The sequence below is a fragment of the Hordeum vulgare genome, chromosome 7H (genome assembly GCF_904849725.1).
Source record: "Hordeum vulgare subsp. vulgare chromosome 7H, MorexV3_pseudomolecules_assembly, whole genome shotgun sequence".
NCBI classification, from domain to species: Eukaryota; Viridiplantae; Streptophyta; class Magnoliopsida; order Poales; family Poaceae; genus Hordeum; species Hordeum vulgare.
The window spans coordinates 53184747-53195921 of NC_058524.1; the positions used below are offsets into that span (position 1 = coordinate 53184747).

General features: G+C 44.9%; 2 long non-coding RNA genes across 2 annotated transcripts; both read right to left on the reverse strand.

Annotated features, from left to right (window-relative positions):
- Positions 1-7183: 7183 nt before the first annotated feature.
- On the reverse strand, positions 7184-7542 carry LOC123412105. The gene is made up of 3 exons (XR_006613409.1): positions 7521-7542; positions 7320-7446; positions 7184-7235 (listed from the first exon to the last, which is right to left on the reverse strand). It is a non-coding gene; the product is annotated as an uncharacterized LOC123412105 (long non-coding RNA).
- A 21-nt stretch (positions 7543-7563) lies between these two features.
- On the reverse strand, positions 7564-8043 carry LOC123412448. The gene is made up of 3 exons (XR_006613516.1): positions 7948-8043; positions 7684-7770; positions 7564-7599 (listed from the first exon to the last, which is right to left on the reverse strand). It is a non-coding gene; the product is annotated as an uncharacterized LOC123412448 (long non-coding RNA).
- Positions 8044-11175: the final 3132 nt, after the last annotated feature.

Here is an 11175-nt window from a genome sequence, read left to right on the forward strand (position 1 = left end):
TCCAGACACCCTCCTTAGCCGCCTCCGAGGCAGCCATGTACTCCGCTTCACATGTAGAATCTGCTACGACGCTTTGCTTGGAACTGCACCAGCTTACTGCACCCCCATTAAGAATAAATACGTATCCGGTTTGCGACTTAGAGTCGTCCGGATCTGTGTCAAAGCTTGCATCGACGTAACCTTTTACGGCGAGCTCTTCGTCACCTCCATACACGAGAAACATCTCCTTAGTCCTTTTCAGGTACTTCAGGATATTCTTGACCGCTGTCCAGTGATCCACTCCTGGATTACTCTGGAACCTTCCTGCCATACTTATGGCCAGGCTAACATCCGGTCTAGTGCACAGCATTGCATACATGATAGAACCTATGGCTGAAGCATAGGGGACGGAGCGCATATGCTCTCTATCTTCATCAATTGCTGGGCACTGAGTCTTACTCAATCTCGTACCTTGTAAAACTGGCAAGAACCCTTTCTTGGACTGTTCCATTTTGAACCTCTTCAAAACTTTATCAAGGTATGTGCTTTGTGAAAGTCCTATCAAGCGTTTTGATCTATCCCTATAGATCTTAATGCCTAGAATGTAAGCAGCTTCTCCTAGGTCCTTCATAGAGAAACTTTTATTCAAGTAACCTTTTATGCTCTCCAAAAGCTCTACGTTGTTTCCAATCAGTAATATGTCATCCACATATAATATTAGAAACGCCACAGAGCTCCCACTCACTTTCTTGTAAATACAAGATTCTCCAACCACTTGTATAAACCCAAATGCTTTGATCACCTCATCAAAGCGTTTGTTCCAACTCCGAGATGCTTGCACCAGTCCATAAATGGATCGCTGGAGCTTGCACACCTTGTCAGCATTTTTAGGATCGACAAAACCTTCGGGTTGCATCATATACAACTCTTCCTTAAGGAAACCGTTAAGGAACGCCGTTTTGACATCCATCTGCCAGATTTCATAATCGAAAAATGCAGCTATTGCTAACATGATTCTGACGGACTTAAGCATTGCCACGGGAGAGAAAGTCTCATCGTAGTCAATTCCTGGAACTTGTGAAAAAACCCTTTGCCACAAGTCGAGCTTTATAAATGGTCACATTACCGTCAGCGTCCGTCTTCTTCTTAAAGATCCATTTGTTCTGAATAGCCTTGCGGCCCTCAGGTAGTATCTCCAAAGTCCACACTTTGTTCTCATACATGGATCCTATCTCGGATTTCATGGCTTCTAGCCATTTGTTGGAATCTGAGCCCACCATTGCTTCTTCATAATTTGCAGGTTCATTGTTGTCTAACAACATGATTGACAAGACGGGATTACCGTACCACTCTGGAGCAACGCGTGATCTCGTCGACCTGCGTGGTTCAACAGAAACTTGAACTGGAGTTTCATGATCATCATCATTAACTTCCTCCTCAACCGGTGTCGCAACGACAGAGGTTTCCCCTTGCCCTGCGCCACCATCCAGAGGGATGAGAGGTTCGACAACCTCGTCAAGTTCTATCTTCCTCCCACTCAATTCTCTCGAGAGAAACTCCTTCTCGAGAAAAGCTCCGTTTTTCGCAACAAACACTTTGCCCTCGGATTTGAGATAGAGGTGTACCCAACTGTCTCTTTTGGGTAACCTATGAAGATGCACTTTTCCGCTTTGGGTTCCAGCTTTTCACGCTGAAGCTTTTTGACATAAGCATCACATCCCCAAACTTTAAGAAACGACAACTTTGGCCTTTTGCCATACCACGGTTCGTATGGTGTCGTCTCAACGGATTTTGATGGTGCCCTATTTAAAGTGAATGCAGCTGTTTCTAATGCATAACCCCAAAACGATAACGGCAAATCAGTAAGAGACATCATAGATCGCACCATCTCTAACAAAGTACGATTACGACGTTCGGACACACCATTACGCTGTGGTGTTCCAGGCGGTGTTAACTGCGAAACAATTCCACATTGTCTTAAGTGAGCACCAAACTCGAAACTCAGATATTCACCCCCACGATCAGACCGTAGGAACTTGATCTTCTTGTTACGATGATTTTCCACTTCACTCTGAAATTGCTTGAACTTTTCAAATGTTTCAGACTTGTGCTTCATCAAGTAGACATAACCATATCTACTTAAATCGTCAGTGAAGGTGAGAAAATAACGATATCCGCCGCGTGCCTCTACGCTCATTGGACCACACACATCGGTATGTATGATTTCCAACAAGTCACTTGCACGCTCCATTGTTCCGGAGAACGGAGTCTTAGTCATCTTGCCCATGAGGCATGGTTCGCACGTGTCAAGTGAATCAAAGTCAAGTGACTCCAAAAGTCCATCAGCATGGAGTTTCTTCATGCGCTTTACACCAATATGACCCAAGCGGCAGTGCCACAAAAATATGGTGCTATCATTGTTTACTCTAACTCTTTTGGTCTCAATGTTATGTATATGCGTGTCGCTATCAAGATTCAATATGAACAATCCTCTCACATTCGGTGCATGACCATAAAAGATGTTACTCATAGAAATTGAACAACCATTATTCTCAGACTTAAAAGAGTAACCGTCTCGCAATAAACAAGATCCAGATATAATGTTCATGCTCAACGCAGGCACTAAATAACAATGATTTAAGTTCATCACTAATCCCGATGGTAGCTGAAGTGACACTGTGACGACGGCGATTGCATCAACCTTGGAACCGTTTCCTACGCGCATCGTCACTTCGTCATTCGCCAGCCTTCGTCTATTCCGCAGTTCCTGCTTCGAGTTGCAAATGTGAGCAACAGAACCGGTATCAAATACCCAGGCACTACTACGAGAGCCGGTTAAGTACACATCAATAACATGTATATCAAATATACCTGATTTTTCTTTGCCCGCCTTCTTATCCGCCAGATACTTGGGGCAATTGCGCTTCCAGTGACCCATACCCTTGCAATAGAATCACTCTGTTTCAGGCTTAGGTCCAGCCTTGGGTTTCTTCGGTGGATTGGCAACAGGCTTGCCGCTCTTCTTCGAATTGCCCTTCTTGCCTTTGCCGTTTCTGTTGAAACTAGTGGTCTTGCTCACCATCAACACTTGATGCTCTTTACGGAGTTCAGACTCTGCAACTTTCAGCATCGCAAACAACTTGCCGGGAGACTTGTTCATCCCTTGCATGTTGTAGTTCAACACAAAGCCTTTATAGCTTGGCGGCAGTGATTGAAGGATTCTGTCAGTGATAGCTTCTTGCGGGAGTTCAATCCCCAGCTCAGCTAGACGGTTTGAGTACCCAGACATTTTGAGCACATGTTCACTGACAGACGAGTTTTCCTCCATCTTGCAAGCATAGAATTTATCGGAGGTCTCATACCTCTCGATCCGGGCGTTCTTCTGAAAGATAAACTCCAACTCCTGGAACATCTCAAATGCTCCATGGCGCTCAAAGCGACGTTGAAGTCCCGGTTCTAAGCCATACAAGACTGCACATTGAACTATTGAGTAGTCCTCCTTACGTGCTAACCAAGCGTTCTTAACATCCTGATCAGCCGTAGCGGGTGGTTCATCTCCTAGCGCAGCATTAAGGACATAATCCTTCTTCCCAGCTTGTAAGATTAGCTTAAGATTACGAGCCCAGTCTACAAAGTTGCTTCCATCATCTTTCAACTTAGCTTTCTCTAGGAACGTATTAAAATTCAGGATGACTGTCGCGTGAGCCATGATCTACAACACAAATATATTCAAAGTGGACTTAGACTATGTTAAAGATAATTAGAGTTCAACTTAATCAAATTACATGCTAAACTCCCACTCAAAAAGTACATCTCTCTAGTCATTTGAGTGGTTCATGATCCACTTACACTATCCCAAGTCCGATCATCACGTGAGTTGAGTATAGTTTCAGTGGTAAACATCCCTATGCTAATCATATCAACTATATGATTCATGATCGACCTTTCGGTCTCATGTGTTCCGAGGCCATGTCTGCACATGCTAGGCTCATCAAGCTTAACCCGAGTGTTCCGCGTGCGCAACTGTTTTGCACCCGTTGTATGTGAACGTTGAGTCTATCACACCCGATCATCACGTGGTGTCTCGAAACGACGAACTGTAGCAACGGTGCACAGTCGGGGAGAACACAATTTCATCTTGAAATTTTAGTGAGAGATCACCTCATAATGCTACCGTCGTTCTAAGCAAAATAAGGTGCATAAAAGGATTAACATCACATGCAATTCATAAGTGACATGATATGGCCATCATCGCGTGCTTCTTGATCTCCATCACCAAAGCACCGGCACGATCTACTTGTCACCGGCGCCACACCATGATCATCCATCAACGTGTTGCCATCGGGGTTGTCGTGCTACTTATGCTATTACTACTAAAGCTACATCCTAGCAAAATAGTAAACGCATCTGCAAGCACAAACGTTAGTATAAAGACAACCCTATGGCTCCTGCCGGTTGTCGTACCATCCACGTGCAAGTCGATATTTCTATTACAACATGATCATCTCATACATCCAATATATCACATCACATCGTTGGCCATATCACATCACAAGCATACCCTGCAAAAACAAGTTAGACGTCCTCTAATTTTGTTGTTGCATGTTTTACGTGGTGACCAAGGGCATCTAGTAGGATCGCATCTTACTTACGCAAACACCACAACGGAGATATATGAGTTGCTATTTAACCTCATCCAAGGACCTCCTCGGTCAAATCCGATTCAACTAAATTTGGAGAAACCGTCACTTGCCAGTCATCTTTGAGCAAAGGGAGTTACTCGTAACGATGAAACCAGTCTCTCGTAAGCGTACGATTAATGTCGGTCCAAGCCGCTTCAATCCAACAATACCGCGGAATCAAGAAAAGACTAAGGAGGGCAGCAAAACGCACATCACCGCCCACAAAAACTTTTGTGTTCTACTCGAGAAGACATCTACGCATGAACCTAGCTCATGATGCCACTGTTGGGGAACGTCGCATGGGAAACAAAAATTTTCCTACGCGCACGAAGACCTATCATGGTGATGTCCATCTACGAGAGGGGATGAGTGATCTACGTACCCTTGTAGACCGTACAGCAGAAGCGTTTAGAGAACGCGGTTGATGTAGTGGAACGTCCTCACGTCCCTCGATCCGCCCCGCGAACAATCCCGCGATCAGTCCCACGATCTAGTACCGAACGGACGGCACCTCCGCGTTCAGCACACGTACAGCTCGACGATGATCTCGGCCTTCTTGATCCAGCAAGAGATACAGAGAGGTAGAAGAGTTCTCCGGCAGCGTGACGGCGCTCCGGAGGTTGGTGTTGACCTTGTCTCAGCAGGGCTCCGCCCGAGCTCCGCAGAAACGCGATCTAGAGGGAAAACCGTGGAGGTATGTGGTCGGGCAGCCGTGGGAAAGTCGTCTCAAATCTGCCCTAAAACCTCCGTATATATAGGTGGGAGGGAGGGGGGCCTTGCCTTGGGGTCCAAGGACCCTCAAGGGGTCGGCCGAGCCAAGGGGGAGGACTCTCCCCCCCCCCCCAAACCGAGTTGGACTAGGTTTGGTGGGAGGGAGTCCCCCTCCCTTCCCACTTCCTCCCTTTTTTTTTCTTTTCCTTTGATTTCTTATCCTTGGCGCATAGGCCCCCTTTGGGCTGTCCCACCAGCCCACTAAGGACTGGTGCGCCACCCTCATGGCCTATGGGCTTCCCCGGGGTGGGTTGCCCCCCCCCCCCCGGTGAACTCCCGGAACCCATTCGTCATTCCCGGTACATTCCCGGTAACTCCGAAAACCTTCCGGTAATCAAATGAGGACATCCTATATATCAATCTTCGTTTCCGGACCATTCCGGAAACCCTCGTGACGTCCGTGATCTCATCCGGGACTCCGAACAACATTCGGTAACCAACCATATAACTCAAATACACACAAAACAACGTCGAACCTTAAGTGTGCAGACCCTGCGGGTTCGAGAAATATGTAGACATGACCCGAGAGACTCCTCGGTCAATATCCAATAGCGGGACCTGGATGCCCATATTGGATCCTACATATCCTACGAAGATCTTATCGTTCGAACCTCAGTGCCAAGGATTCGTATAATCCCGTATGTCATTCCCTTTGTCCTTCGGTATGTTACTTGCCCGAGATTCGATCGTCAGTATCCGCATACCTATTTCAATCTCGTTTACCGGCAAGTCTCTTTACTCGTTCCATAATACAAGATCCCGCAACTTACACTAAGTTACATTGCTTGCAAGGCTTGTGTGTGATGTTGTATTACCGAGTGGGTCCCGAGATACCTCTCCGTCACACGGAGTGACAAATCCCAATCTTGATCCATACTAACTCAACTAACACCTTCGGAGATACCTGTAGAGCATCTTTATAGTCACCCAATTACGTTGCGACGTTTGATACACACAAAGCAGTCATCCGGTGTCAGTGGGTTATATGATCTCATGGTCATAGGAATAAATACTTGACACGCAGAAAACAGTAGCAACAAAATGACACGATCAACATGCTACGTCTATTAGTTTGGGTCTAGTCCATCACGTGATTCTCCCAATGACGTGATCCAGTTATCAAGCAACAACACCTTGTTCATAATCAGAAGACACTGACTATCATTGACCAACTGGCTAGCCAACTAGAGGCATGCTAGGGACGGTGTTTTGTCTATGTATCCACACATGTAAATGAGTCTTCATTCAATACAATTATAGCATGGATAATAAACTATTATCTTGATACAGGAATTATAATAATAACTTCATTTATCATTGCCTCTAGGGCATAATTCCAACAGCGTCAACCTGACAGCGAGAAAACCTCCATTTAACACCGGACTCTTGGTTGACAAACCCAACACAGCTTACAGGAAAGTAATTAAAGTACCAGGATGAGGATCTCCGTTGAAGAAACCGTCAATGTATATTTGATGAGCATAAGCACGGGTTATCTCTTCAACGAGTTTTTTCTTATCGACACCATATTCTTCCAATGAATCATTGTCATGTAAGCGAATTCCGTCCATGTATTCCAGAATCAGAATCTTTTCAGTAGACTGATACAGAAAAGAATGGGTCAGATGATGGCCCCGGTTCACGTGACTTGCAAACACTAATGCAAGACAAACAAAATAAAGTTTAGGCTGCCAGTTAATACCTGAATAATTTCTGGTATCAGTACATCAACATCACTAGAAACACTGCCACTCCCACCTTTGGTTTTCCAACTAAGATTCTTCGAGACGGTCCTAGTGTTCTCTGAAAGTAGATTTTGCACCTTACATTATCATGATGACCTCTTTATGAATGACTGTACCTAAGAATCTGAGCAAGGAGAAGTACCTGCTTCATGATTGAAATCAAGTTCCTTGGGTGCCTCCTTGCACCATTCATCAATCATTGGGTTGAAGTCATATTGAGGTTCTGCCCATGCAATCCATTCGATCAATGATTTTGCATTCTTCAAATCCTGATCACAGATGGAAAGTTGCAATAGCAATCCTACTTATCTTACAAAACACTATTCACAGAAAAGAAAAGAACCTCTAATATGATCTCTTTGATATCATCATGCTGAACTTTCACAACCATCTTCCAGAGTTGCACGATGAACCTGTGCTATCTGTCAAGAAGTGTTCATTCACTTGAGCATATTACGAATTTACACCAGTGAAAGTATAGTTCATTTGGGAGGCATGGAACTTACTGATGCGGTTGCAAGAGGGTCAAGGTCAAAAGTAGCAAAGAGTTCACTCATGGGTTTACCAAGTTCTTTTTCTATGGTTCCACGAACCTGCACACGACAGACAAAAACCAAGACTAAGATAAACTGCATTACAGTTATGCTATCTGATGATGCCAGTTTGATTGGTCACAAATGAATGGAAGTACAGTTACTTATGATACCATTTACTAATGAACAATTTTTTCTTTCTTTCTTGAGAGTAACTAATGAAGAGGAAATGCATACCTCTTCAAGAGGGCGTGGAGGAAGCGAGTCCTACAACTGCTTCAGGACCTCTATGTACGGCTCAGGAAGCACGTCCGCTCTGGTGAACAAATACTGGCCCATCTTCACCCACAAACCTTCTAGCTCTATCAACAGGAGTGAGTTCAGCGAATCAACTTGAATAATTCATGCGGCTACAAAGATACAAACTGTAAAGATGAACTGTTGTGGGAAGCGAGGCGGAGGAGGAGCAGGATCTGGGATGGACCTGTAGCTCGCGCCGGTGGGCTTCTTCCTGGACAGGGACGTGGCGAGCGGGGGAGGCGGATGGCGTCCTGCGGCGCGAGCGGGGGGAGGCGGGGCGAGCGCTGCACGTGGCAAGCGGGGGAGGCGGCGCGGCGTCCTGCGGCGTGAGCGGGGGGAGGCGGGGCGAGCGCGACCCGACCGGCGAGCGAGGCGAGCGGCGCGGCGCGGCGGCTCGCTCGCCGGCTGGGCGAGCACGTCGCGAGCGGCGGGGTGAGCGGCACGACGCGGCGGGGGGAGCGACGCGGCGACCTGGATGGCCGAGCGGGGCGAGCGGGGAGCGGCACGGGGGCGGCGGCGGCCAAGCGGGGCGCGACGCGGGGAGAGCGCAGCGGGGCGCGACACGACGCGGGGAGAGCGGGGTGCGACGCGGGGCGAGCGGGATCGGCGCTGAGAGGAGGGCGGCGGCCAAGCGAGGCGGGGAGAGCGGGGTGCGGCGCGGGGCGAGCGCAGCGGGGCGGCGATGGCAGGGCGGGAGAGGAGGGCGGCGGTGGCGCGGGGCCAACGGTGGCGGTACTCGGCGACGGGAGAGGAGGGTCGCGGCGGCGGGTCGGGAAAGGAGGGCGGCTCGGGGGCGGGGAGCGGGGGGAGGGGTCGCGGCAGCTGGGCGAGCGGGAGCGGCGCGCGGGGGCGAGTAGGAGCGGCGGGCGATCGGGGTGAGCGGGGCGAGGGCTTGCGGGAGCAGTTCGAGATCGGGGTGAGGGGGAGGCGGACGGGGAGGGAGAGTTGGACGCAGAAAATTTCGTTGGTGGAGTATGTTCAGCCAATTGTAATTGCTAAGTACACCGAGCAGACGGTGGATTAACGAGGACTGTTAGATTAAGATCTGTGGGATTAATCGTGAGGTGCTGATTGGTTGTTTTTTTGTGAGACGTTTGATGGGGTATCTGTAGTGTAATTCTTATTCGATTGTTTAATAGTAGTATAGAAGCGCAAAAGAGGTGTGTCCGCGACATTTGAACCCAAAACCTATATATTCTTCAGGATAGACTGCAACCACTATGCCAAACAAAGACTAATGTTTAAGAACTTTTTTCCTTCTTTTTATTTTATTCTGCGGCTGCGGGAACTCTTCCAGTTTTGGGAAGTTTCCCAAACCAGTTTTCCCTGTTCGCTCGTCATTATCCGGTACGTTTTTATAACATTTTCCTTTTTCTTTTAATCTTTTGTTTTTCTAAATTCGTGTCTTTTCAATCAATGATTTTTTCTTTATAATGCTTTATAAAAAACGACGAACTTTTCTCAAAATTTATGAACTTTTTTCAAATGCGATGAACTTTTTCAGAGTCAATGAACGTTTTTCATATTTGTAACTTTTTTAAAATCTAATGAACTTTTCTTCAAATTGACGAACTATTTAAAAGTTGTTGAACTTTTAAAAAATTATGAACTTTTTCCAAATTCCATGAACTTTTTCCAAAATTGAATGATTTTTCTCAAATTCAATGAACTTTTTTCAACATAGATGATTTTTTAAAACTCAATGAACTTTTGTCAAATTTATCAAAAAAATTGAAAATCGTTGAACTTTTTTTCTAAATCTTTGAACTGTTTTGAAATTAGTTCAAGTTCTTTACCCAATTCAATATACCTCTTTAAATATTTGACCAAATTCGATGAACTTTTCCCAAAAGTGATGAACTTTTTTCCAAAACCGATGAACTTTTTTAAGATTGCATGAACTTTTTCCATTGTTGATAAACATTTTTCAAATCGAATGAACTTTATCCAAGATTGCTGAACTTTTTTTGAAATCGATGAACTTTTCCAAAAAAAAAATCTTCTAAATTTGTCAACATTTTTTACCCTGTGAACTTATTTTTATGAATGATCTTTTTAATACTTGTTTTTTCGGAAAACATACACATATTTTTTTGAACGGTCAACTGGTCAGACCGGTTAATTGGTGAATTATTTGCTCAAATTAGTGATTTTTTCTAATTCAAATAGCGTGTGTACCTTAGTTCTTAAAATGTGCTCACATCATAAAATCATTAACAGCGGAATGGTGTGGTGGTAATTATTGTCTTGCAGGATAGAGTTTGATTCCGCACGACCCACACTCATTTTCTGAGATTTTGGGCTATAGTATTTATGTGTTCATGGGCTGGCCCACTAAGGTTTTCCTGTGCGCGTAGGTTAGGTTCGGGGGCGCTTAAGGCGCTGACTAGGACCCCCTCAACTAGCAAGGGAGCGCCTATTCCTCAAAAAATAGAAAAAAGAAACAAGCAATGGGAGTGCATATGCAGTAGCCCACGGGCCCAATAGCAGTTCGCTCCCAGTTTGTTCGCCAACATGGTCATTTTCCTTTCTCGCTCGCTAAAGCCAGGTAAGCTAAGTCACAGGCATAGACCGCTGAGTGTTGGACTTTCTAAAAAAGGTTCATGAAATTTTTAAAAAAAATTAAGAATTCAAAAAATCTGCTTACGAGTTTAAAAAATGTACTATTTTTTTTCTGAAAAGTTTAGGGAAATGAAAAGTATTTAGAAATTCAATAATAAGACCAAGATTTGGAGAAGTTCATAATTTTAAAAAATAGCAGAAATAACAAAATCAAGAATGCGCAAAATGTTTCACTAGGAGAATGTTCGTACATTTTTTAAAATACAATATCTTTTGAAAAATTTCATGAATTTGGAAATAATTCATGACTTGAAAAGTGTCATAAAAAACAAATAAATCTGAAAAGTTCATAGATTTGAAGGATGTTCATAAAGTTGAAAAAGATCATCGGATTTGGATTTTTTTACAAATATAAAAATATTTTCAAAATTAAAAAAGTTCACACGTTTTGGTAAAAAATTATTACAAGAAAACCGAGCAAAAGCTATGCTGGGAAAACCGAAAGAAAAAACTCCAAAAACCAAGATAACCTTCATGAGAAGGTTCCCAAAAAAGGGTGAAAAAAACCCTACATGGACCGGCCTAATTTGTTACGAAGTGCTG